This window comes from Haplochromis burtoni, unplaced genomic scaffold (genome assembly GCF_018398535.1).
Source record: "Haplochromis burtoni strain Fernald_Lab_line unplaced genomic scaffold, NCSU_Asbu1 Contig_96, whole genome shotgun sequence".
Classification (NCBI taxonomy): Eukaryota; Metazoa; Chordata; class Actinopteri; order Cichliformes; family Cichlidae; genus Haplochromis; species Haplochromis burtoni.
This window is the reverse complement of record NW_024582457.1, coordinates 1,885,674-1,896,635: the sequence shown is the minus strand read 5'-3', so window position 1 is coordinate 1,896,635 and position 10,962 is coordinate 1,885,674. Positions and strand designations below refer to the sequence as shown.

Here is a 10,962-nt window from a genome sequence, read left to right as displayed (position 1 = left end):
CGACATTTTGATTTTCCTTTTTAGCGTGTCTCCTTTGTTGGGGTATTCAGCAGAGGAAATGATTGGTCGATCATGGTACAGCCTCGTCCATCCTGAAGATCTGTCGCTGAGTGCAGATTCTCACAGAAGTTTGAGTAAGTGAACAACAGCCTTTAAGACAAAGAGACAGCTAAATGTTAGGATTTCAGTATTCACTGGCACATTAAATAGCTGTTGTCATCTATTCACAGCACACTGAGCACTTTAGCTTTCAGTTGTTGAATGATATGAAATAGTAAATATTAAGACTGTTTAGCATCATTCTCTTTGAATGCAGTTCTTTAGTTCAGCTCGTTACATATTTATTTTAGCGTGTGCGATACGTTTGAGGTTTTGTGTGCACGGTTATAACCATGAACATTTCCTCCAGTGCACTCAGATGACGGCTTCCAGGTGGAAATGGTGCTGAGACTCCAGCGCATGGATCTGTCGTGGTGCTGGATCTATAGTCGAGCCACCAAAGTCTCTGGGGAATGCCAGACCATCAGCTGCACCAACTTCATCATCAGGTATTATGACCTCCTCTGGAAAAACTGAGCACATGTTTCAGTGTTTTCCCAGTAAAGACGCTGACTTGTTGCACGTTGTGTTCCTGCAGTGAAACTGAGGCCAGATTTCTTCAGAAGAAAATCAGCAGCATGGCCTTCAAACCAGCATTTCTGCCAAATTCCTACCACTGTGCTCAACACCCTCAAAGCTCCAACAATAAAAGGCAGAGGACACCCAACAGCCAGAGTGAGGAGCCTGGTGCCAGAGATACGAGGGAGTCTGAGCACGACACAGACTGTGTGGTGAGCGGCTCTTCCCCGAGCTCACCTGCCCTTCTGGGTGATAGCCCTGCTGTCTTCATCCCTCCATACAGCCCCGCCTCCTCCAGCTCCTCTCTGCAGCAGGAGGAGCTCAGCCATGACATTCTGATGGATGTGCATGTATGCACAGATCAGCGGCTGTGCACCCCTGAGGCCTCTCCCTCCCATTATTCCTACCCAGACACAGTGCTCCCTGCAGCCACTCAAACCTTTGGCATGCTCAGTGGCCACTCTTCATTTATCTCCTAATCTCCGACTAATTATTTCAGAGCGTGTACATTCTCAATTCTGATGCTCGCCTTGTTCCAGACTGCTCATTTGTATCCGACACGTGTGAGAGCCCAGCGGACAATTTTGACCTTCAGGTTAAGCCACAAGGAAGCAGCGTTGACCAACTGCATCGTGACCCATACGTACCAGTCTCTTTAATCCCAACCAGTATCTCACATCCATAGAGCCTGACAGCAGAGAAACCAGTATTCTGGCTTAGCAGTACGGCTTAGTGTGCAGGATATATGGGCCCCATCCCCATCAGGAGCAGCAAGAGCACACTGGCTTCATTGCAGAGGAGCTGCTGGCTGCAGAGCACTTCACCGTGGGCAGCATCACCATAGATCCCATCAGTATGCAGCTGGGATGCCATGATCAAACCACTGGGTTGCATCAACTCAATTCACCAGCTATATGCAAAGCAGCATTCAGCAAGGTACTTGCTACTAAACAATCCACCTATTTATTGATTTGCTGCTTTGGTATGTAAGCTTTAGAGATATTTAATTAATGTCTAATTTTATTTTCTGTCTCTCTTTAGGTGGAGCTTGCTGAAGAAAACCCGTCTTGAAATAAGTCTGAGACTTAACTGGACGACCACTTGTATGACATATTGTCATAAACCTCCAATGGATTTAAAGAAGAATGTGAGTAAAGACAACTAAAGGACATCTTCTCAGATGTTATTTTCATATGCAACACTTTCCCATCCTGAAAAGCTTAGTTAAAGCTCATGTAGACATTTTATTTTCATATGCAACACTTTCACATCCTGAAAAGCTTAGTTAAACCTCATGTAGACATTCTTTTATTTTTCCTTTCTACAATTTTGTCAGCTGGGTTTTATGTTACACTGATGTCTTAATTTGAGAAAAAGTACTTTTTAAGAATCTGACAACATTTACACTGACATAGATCCGTTTATCTTCTAATATTGTGACAACATTTTAAAAATGAGCACCTAGTGCCATTGTCACTGCAAATATCAGCAGTTTCCATAGGAACCCTTGATATTCAAAGTCATCACCTTCCCACAAGCTAATGCTATAAGGCAGGCTGAGCCATGAAAAAGAGGCTGCATGAGTTCAGGCTAATTATTTTTTTTTTTTCTTTCAATTATATTTTCATATTAAAAAAAAAAAAAGCGCACTACACTTGGCAGTTACACATCAGAATGATCTTTAAATGCGAGTGTGGAAATAGACAAAAGTTCGGGCTCACCGGATTTACTACTTTAGTTTTCAGTTCAGCCTTCTGACCTCAGTGACCATGGTCTCTCACAGATCCACCAAAGGGGCATCCAAAGCTCGACGGGACCACATCAATCATGAGATCAAGAACATGCGTGCTCTGCTGCCCATCACCCTGGAGGACCAGGAGCGACTCTCGTACCTTCACTCCATGGCCGTCATCTGCACCTACATCAGGAAGTCTGTCCAGGGTAAGTTTTCATACAGCAGTCATCCTTTAATGCCTTTGAACTTTTAATCGCCCCTGAGGCCTCTCCCTCCCATTATTCCTACCCAGACACAGTGCTCCCTGCAGCCACTCAAACCTTTGGCATGCTCAGTGGCCACTCTTCATTTATCTCCTAATCTCCGACTAATTATTTCAGAGCGTGTACATTCTCAATTCTGATGCTCGCCTTGTTCCAGACTGCTCATTTGTATCCGACACGTGTGAGAGCCCAGCGGACAATTTTGACCTTCAGGTTAAGCCACAAGGAAGCAGCGTTGACCAACTGCATCGTGACCCATACGTACCAGTCTCTTTAATCCCAACCAGTATCTCACATCCATAGAGCCTGACAGCAGAGAAACCAGTATTCTGGCTTAGCAGTACGGCTTAGTGTGCAGGATATATGGGCCCCATCCCCATCAGGAGCAGCAAGAGCACACTGGCTTCATTGCAGAGGAGCTGCTGGCTGCAGAGCACTTCACCGTGGGCAGCATCACCATAGATCCCATCAGTATGCAGCTGGGATGCCATGATCAAACCACTGGGTTGCATCAACTCAATTCACCAGCTATATGCAAAGCAGCATTCAGCAAGGTACTTGCTACTAAACAATCCACCTATTTATTGATTTGCTGCTTTGGTATGTAAGCTTTAGAGATATTTAATTAATGTCTAATTTTATTTTCTGTCTCTCTTTAGGTGGAGCTTGCTGAAGAAAACCCGTCTTGAAATAAGTCTGAGACTTAACTGGACGACCACTTGTATGACATATTGTCATAAACCTCCAATGGATTTAAAGAAGAATGTGAGTAAAGACAACTAAAGGACATCTTCTCAGATGTTATTTTCATATGCAACACTTTCCCATCCTGAAAAGCTTAGTTAAAGCTCATGTAGACATTCTTTTATTTTTCCTTTCTACAATTTTGTCAGCTGGGTTTTATGTTACACTGATGTCTTAATTTGAGAAAAAGTACTTTTTAAGAATCTGACAACATTTACACTGACATAGATCCGTTTATCTTCTAATATTGTGACAACATTTTAAAAATGAGCACCTAGTGCCATTGTCACTGCAAATATCAGCAGTTTCCATAGGAACCCTTGATATTCAAAGTCATCACCTTCCCACAAGCTAATGCTATAAGGCAGGCTGAGCCATGAAAAAGAGGCTGCATGAGTTCAGGCTAATTACTCTTTTTTTTTTCTTGCAATTAGATTTTCATTTAAAAAAAAAAAAGCGCACTACACTTGGCAGTTACACATCAGAATGATCTTTAAATGCAAGTGTGGAAATAGACAAAAGTTCGGGCTCACCGGATTTACTACTTTAGTTTTCAGTTCAGCCTTCTGACCTCAGTGACCATGGTCTCTTACAGATCCACCAAAGGGGCATCCAAAGCTCGACGGGACCACATCAATCATGAGATCAAGAACATGCGTGCTCTGCTGCCCATCACCCTGGAGGACCAGGAGCGACTCTCGTACCTTCACTCCATGGCCGTCATCTGCACCTACATCAGGAAGTCTGTCCAGGGTAAGTTTTCATACTGCAGTCATCCTTTAATGCCTTTGAACTTTTAATCTGCATTCAGCCTGCATCGCTGTCAAACAAAATGGGACTAAATCTTCAGTACCCTTGAGACCATATCAAAAAGTAACAGATGTGATAACCCGCAGAGATGCATGCTGTATAAGCAAGGCTGAACTCACTCTTTCCTCTCTAAGGGCTCCCAGCTGGAGAGCGATCACACTGCTCTCTGCCACATGAGGTCTTTCTTCAAGCCTTGCACGGTTTCATCCTCGTCTCCACCGCACAGGGCAGGCTGGTGTATGTGTCAGAAAATGTAGCAGAGTATCTTGGGGTTTCCATGGTGAGCCTTTTTGTTAACTATTCGCCATTTTCAGGTGTAATGTTGCAGCACTTTTAGTTTCTGAATCTTTGGGAGCTAATGGGAAATATTGTCTTTTTCCCCAGCTAGATGCACTGCAGGGAGATGCAGTATAAGACATGGACTCCAGTGCATGGATCTGTCATGGTGCTGGATCTATAGTTGAGCCATATGGAGAGTGCCAGCCCATTAGCTGGAGCAGGAGGAGGTCAGCCATGACATTCTGATGGATGAGCATGCATGCACAGATCAGGGGCTGTGCTCTACTCTCTGCTCAGAGACCGAGCTCACCTGTCACCATTCACCCTCAGGCTCCCAAACCTTTTGACCAGCCATCCTTTGACATGCTCAGTGGCCACACTCCACCCACCTCATCATCGCCATCCTGTGATTTCAGAGATGATATATCTGACGCTCGCTTAGTTCCAGACTGTCACTCTGTGTCCGACATGTGTGAGAGCCCAGCGGACTGTGCTCTGCATCCAGATGATTTCGGCCTTCTGTTGCAGCCACTTTGAGGCAACTTTGTCCAACTGCATCATGATACTCCTGACTTATCCACACATACCAATCTTCTACAGCCACAGAAGCTGGTTCTTGATGTTGGCATGTTAGACAGCTTCATTAAAGATCTAAACATGTTCACAAGGAAAAGCAGCATATTGAGCAATACTAGCTACCATCTAGCAGCAGTGTATAACAGGAATGGGACCCATCCCCATCAGAAGCTGCTGGCTGCAGAGCACTTCACCGTGCAGCATCACCATAGATCCCATCAGTATGCAGCTGGGACACCATGATCAAACCACTGGGTTGCATCAACTCAATTCACCAGCTATATGCAAAGCAGCATTCAGCAAGGTACTTTCTACTAAACAGTCCACCTATTTATTGATTTGCTGCTTTGGTATGTAAGCTTTAGAGATATTTAATTAATGTCTAATTTTATTTGTATGACATATTGTCATAAACCTCCACTGGATTTAAAGAAGAGTGTGAGTAAAGACAACTAAAGGACATCTTCTCAGATGTTATTTTTTTTATAAGAAACTTATTCCTGAATGTAGAGCTAAAGCTCATGTAGATTTTGTTTTCCTTGGGCTTCACTCAAAGTATTGACAGGTGTCACAATCCTGTAGGTAGCAAACTGAAATGTCATATGTGCCACCAGCTACAGGCTGAGACATCCGTCATCTTCTATTCTTCTGATACATCAAGAAAACAAATATCAGTAAAAGACATTTCAAGGAAACCTTCGCTAAAACGTCGTGTCTGCAAGCAACTTATGTGGGTTTTATACTGTCCCAACACTATGGATAAAACCTGCTGTCAGCTGAGTTTTGTTTTGCTAAAGTCTTTTTTTTCATAAAAATGTACTTGAAAAACAAAATAAAAGTAAGTGAGATTATTCACCCTGCTTTAGCGCCATAGTTTTTTAACACAAATTGGGTTTTTTTTTGCCATTAAAACTTTCATACTGTCATAGTTAAAGATGTTAGTCAAGATGAAGCTACCTCAGTGGTACAGCTAAATCCATTCAAAGTCTGAATTTTGTGCCTTAAATTGTGTTATTCCCTGCATATTCAGAACTCTGAGTCATTCCTGCGGTTTGCTTCAGAAATATTTGAAATGTAAATAAATCTAAAGAAAATCAGAGGCTTTGTTGTTTATTCATTATAACACAGAGTTAATAAAGAGGACTGCCCACGTTCTCAATAAAGTTTTGCTGAATGCAGTTAAGGGGCCTATAGTAGATATTTAAGAGGTAATATATAAAAACGTTGAAACTTTATTTTTAATGACAGAAAGACGTTGTGTGCACATTACTGAGATGCCCTCTTACACATCACAGGTTGCCCTTCTTTATTATCAGAGCTGCCTGGTGTAGCTGGACGCTTGCAGTGACCTGAGTGAACCAAAAGCTTTGTGTTGTAAAAGATACTGAAGCACCCTTTACAGCTGGAAAGACTGTTGATTTGGAGGTCCATCACCAGAAATGACCTTTCATACTACACTTTATTATGTAAGCCATCATTATAAAATATTGACTAGTGCAGGCACAAAACGCATCTTTATGGAATAACAGTTATTTATCACAAGAGGGCCTACTGAGTACTTTGTAGCCAATCAGACCACAGCACACTGTCTACTGGGCTCTTCGGGGCTCCATTGATTTTTACATCTTGTGGGCAGTGACACCAACAAGAGCACATAAACTGTGCACAGTGAAATCAGTTACAGATTTAGGTTGATGTGAAGAGTCGATGAATAAATGCGCATTTAGGTGACTGATGGATCGCGGAGGTTAAAAGCAGAAAAGATTTGCATGCATGCACAAACGTAGGGGAGAAAGCTCGCGGGGAGGCACTACAGGCATGCAGCTAATACAGTGTTCATGTTTCTATCATGAGACTTAGAATCACCACTAGATGGAGTGATAACTCCAACACCTTTGTCTTAACACAGATACTACGTGCTGTTGGTGTGACACTACTTAAATGAGCAAATAAAGAGGAGTGTGCGTGTCTCTGTGTGTGAGTGTGTATGGCAATGAGAGCACAGAAGGACATCAGTTCGGTCCATTCATGAGCAAAGAGTCCAGATGCCGAGCGTTATCCACGGAGACCCAATTAAGAGGGATGTCTGTTGAAGGGTACAATGGCAAATAAAGTTCCTAACAAGTCCCCACATCTGCTGTGCTCCAGTCTCCCCGCATCACTCAGCAGCACCTGAAACATCAGTGATTTCCCCGAGGCACGGTGACACTAACATCGCGGCTTTGGCGCATTTGTCCACACCAAGGAGACTGCAAAAAATATAAACCCTTTTCATTTCACCGACACACACAATGAACACTCCAAGCATTCCCATGTCTCTGCAGATTACACAGCTCAGCAGTAAAGTCAGTTTGGCACTCTTCCGTCGCTGTGGTTACACACTTCCAATAAGCTCAGGCTGTGCGCTCTGTTTTTATTCCATCTGTAAAAATCGTCACAAACAACATTATTCTTATATTATTATTATTATTATTATTATTATATTATATATAAAAGGGAGATGCAGTTGTAATATTAGATTAGTGTCTCATTGTGTGAGGGGAAATAGCGATGCAAAGTAATGGCACATGCTGATGATGTCAAAGCAGAAGCGAGAGAGATGAAAAATCAAGACGCAAACACGCATATACAGACACAGGCTATAAGCAGGGACGCACTCACTTTATCTATAACTCGGATCACTTAATCACATAGGCCACCCTGCTATCTCTCTGATATTAAATTAAGATGAAGAGTGGTGAAATTAACAGAATGCATGCCTCACAGGAGTGGTGAAGTAATGTAGGTGTCTGGCAGTGGAAGTGAAAGATGAAACACGTTCGGGGGATGCTGTGATTCATATCTAGGATCTGAGAGTGTTACTGAGGCTGGAGGTACCGCACGGTGGAACTGACAAAAGAGAAACGGAGGCAAAACTGTCATCTGCCTTACTTCAGTAGCTCATAAAGTGCTTTCTCAGGTGGATGGCTGGAGGGCGGATGCTTGGAGGCGGGTAGGCGCAGGGGTGCATTTGAACAAAGCAACTCATGGATGGGATTCGTCTCCAATCCGTGCCTCCCACAGAAAGCCAGTTTCTCATATCCCCCCTCACCTGTGGCTTCTCACAATAATTGCCTCGTTTGCTTGCAAAAGAAAAAAAAACCTCTCCAAATTGAAACTCTAGCTGATTCCAGGAAACAGGGCCTCAGGTGGCACGGCCGTGTCTTTGTTTATTTACAGGCTTTATGCTTTTATTGTTGCTGCAACCAACGCTCGAGAGCTCTGTATTGGAAGCTTATCTCTGGCTATAGGTGTATTTTGAAATACCACCCAGCTATGATGATTTGTCCATTTTGCTCTGGGATTGTTTGGCAGATGGAAACGGTGACACAAACCGAAGCCACCAAGGTCACAGAGAGGTGCTGCAAGCTGTCTTGAGGGACACCCGTGCCGTTATTACGTGTTAACCCGACACTGGCTTTTTATTCTAGTCTAATTTATTTTATCTTCGTCTCCATGTACGAAGCAGCTTGCTATTGTTTTGACTACATCACATTTTCATCTATAACACTGTTGCCCCATATTTCAAAAAGAGGTAAAATCACCTGACTGGTCCTGGTTCAGTCACAGGCAGCACACTGACACTGTAACTGGGTTAAACAAAAATACTCAAAATAGACCGCAGCCTGTTCCTTCAGCACTTCCCTCCCGTTTGTCCTGTTGCTATGCCTGAAACCACAGCTCTGATTCAACACTGGATCCCAGTCATGAACAGTCAACATATCCTGCTGATATTCAACAGAGAAAGGCCAACCAGCCGGGGAGCAGAATACAAATGGCAGCCTAACAGTGGATCCTACTTGCATATGAATGATTGTTTCATTTTCTACTGTTCTCTTTCAGGGAAGAGTTTGCTGCTCGAGGCAGAGCACCTGTCCTCAGAGGAGAGATAAGCATCCCACGGCGGCAAGATTTGATAAACATGTTATTCTTTGTTGATGGAAATTCTTGTGTACTAAAAAATAAAAATAGTTCTCAAAAAAATTCCATTAGGGAATTTAGAATACATGCATAGATAGTGTATAGTGCTTTACAGCAGTCCCGTGGAACAGATTTCCACGGGTTTAAATTTAAGCTCTTTACTGTGCAGAAGCAATACTACTGGTATTAGGGAGGTAAGGTCTCCTGGTGTATTTACCTCCAAAAACTCAGACTCAAGCATTCAGAAAAGCAATGATCTGTGCAGGAATTTCAATACACATTTGCTCATAGGTGGATCTCCACGATACAGTCTGATTTTCCGAGCAGCACCGTTGTCCTTGCAGTAATGTGGATGTTTGAAGTAAGCGATGAAGACGCTAGTAATGCTTGTAATTTTCCGCATGTGCACCACGCGTATTATATATGTACACAGGGCATGCATGATTAACGAGTTTATCCTTCTACCTCTTCACAATCTCAGGGGTCGAAGTAAATAAACATGAAAGAGTGCATTTTTTGCAGGGTTCACAGAAGCTTGAAAGATGATTTTAAAAGCAATTAAATGTGATGCAATTAGAGCCTTAACATGAGCTAGTTCATTTTTAATAAGAGTTGAATGAAAAAAGGAGTCAAAGTAAAAAAAATAAAATAAATAACTCATGCATAGCTAAATGTATTTAATCAAATAATGCAAATCAGTTTCATAAAAGAGTTACTGTGGACAAATTTATATAGTGCTGATTAAGAGTAATCAGACTATTTTCAGTGATGTTGAATTTATTCATGAACAGGTGGAATGAGTTAGTATATTAAGCTGTGCACAAAACCAGTAACTTTCCGAAGTTTGAGTAGCTCCTATGGCAGGTTAAGCTGTTGCAGAGATTGGGTGTAATCACTGTAAAATCTCAATTTTTGTGTCTGGGGTATCCAAGATAATCTGACTGATTAGATGTAGCTCTCTAACTAGGGAATGAAAATGCAAGAGTTTGGCCAAATATGGTAGTGTCATCACCTTTTAAAAAAAGAAAAACACAGCCAGCGTTGATAATATAATTGCTGAAACGCAAGTGCAGGCTAGTTAATGAAGTCATATTGGGATGGATGGAAAAGACTGAAGTGGAAGCATGCTGGCAGCAGGAAAACTGATGGTGTGGATCGTGGGCAGAATGGGATCCAGGGACCTGGAAGTTAAACTACATTGGAGAAGCAGACGGGTACTAGAAGGACTGTGATTCAAGCAAACACAGGAGCAGAAGACAAAATCATAAGAGCTCAGATGATAGCAAGAAACGTGACAGACTGCACAAGCAGAGTCTATGTGCTGGTAGTGTGTAGGGGGAAGAGCAGAGTATTTGAAGCAGGCTTGATGATTGTGATGTAGTGCAGCTGCTGATTCTCTCCTCCAGCTCGAACACACCTGTCTTCACTCCTACAATCAAGCGCACAGATGAGAGAGAGAGGAACTCCAGGCAAGCGTGGAGGAAGTGGAGGCAGAGGATGTAACAATAAAACCTTAAAATCAATCCTGAAACAGACAGGAAGCCAGTGGAGGGAGGATAGCACTGGTGCCTCATGGTCATACTCTTGTTGTAAAATGAGCAGCCATGTTTTGTGTCACCTGTAGACAGTAGGGAAATCATTACTTTGCACTTACACACACAGGATTACAGAATTTCACCTCTGTGAAAAGTCTTAACAGAAAACAGCAGCGCTGACAAGTGATCTGATCTGTTTATTGACTTTGAAGGAGGTATTGCAGATCATGCCAAGGATTTTCACAGAATATCGATCGCATGAGGCCAAAGGGCCAAAAATCAGACAATATATCAGATCAAATAAGGAAAAAGCTCTAGCTGTTGATGAACACAACACTAGAGTTTTAAAAAAGGTCATCTGCTTGTTTTCTGCTTATGTGTTTACTGCTTTAAAAGGCCATAAACTAAAGCTGAAAACATCAGAGAGTGTTTGTGAAACATA

At 42.6% G+C, this 10,962-nt stretch overlaps 2 long non-coding RNA genes across 2 annotated transcripts in view; both read left to right on the top strand.

Moving 5' to 3' along the window:
• The window catches only part of LOC102309104, a 4,156-nt gene extending 2,392 nt beyond the window's left edge, over positions 1–1,764 (top strand). Inside the window, exons 5-8 of the long non-coding RNA XR_006054635.1 lie at positions 25–134; positions 410–548; positions 638–1,554; positions 1,660–1,764. This is a non-coding gene — a long non-coding RNA (neuronal PAS domain-containing protein 4-like). The remainder of the gene's footprint in view (positions 1–24; positions 135–409; positions 549–637; positions 1,555–1,659) is intronic.
• LOC102309304 overlaps positions 1–6,114 on the top strand; it is a 12,275-nt gene extending 6,161 nt beyond the window's left edge. The window contains exons 2-4 of the long non-coding RNA XR_006054636.1: positions 2,402–2,559; positions 4,305–4,450; positions 4,555–6,114. This is a non-coding gene — a long non-coding RNA (neuronal PAS domain-containing protein 4-like). The remainder of the gene's footprint in view (positions 1–2,401; positions 2,560–4,304; positions 4,451–4,554) is intronic.
• Positions 6,115–10,962: the final 4,848 nt, after the last annotated feature.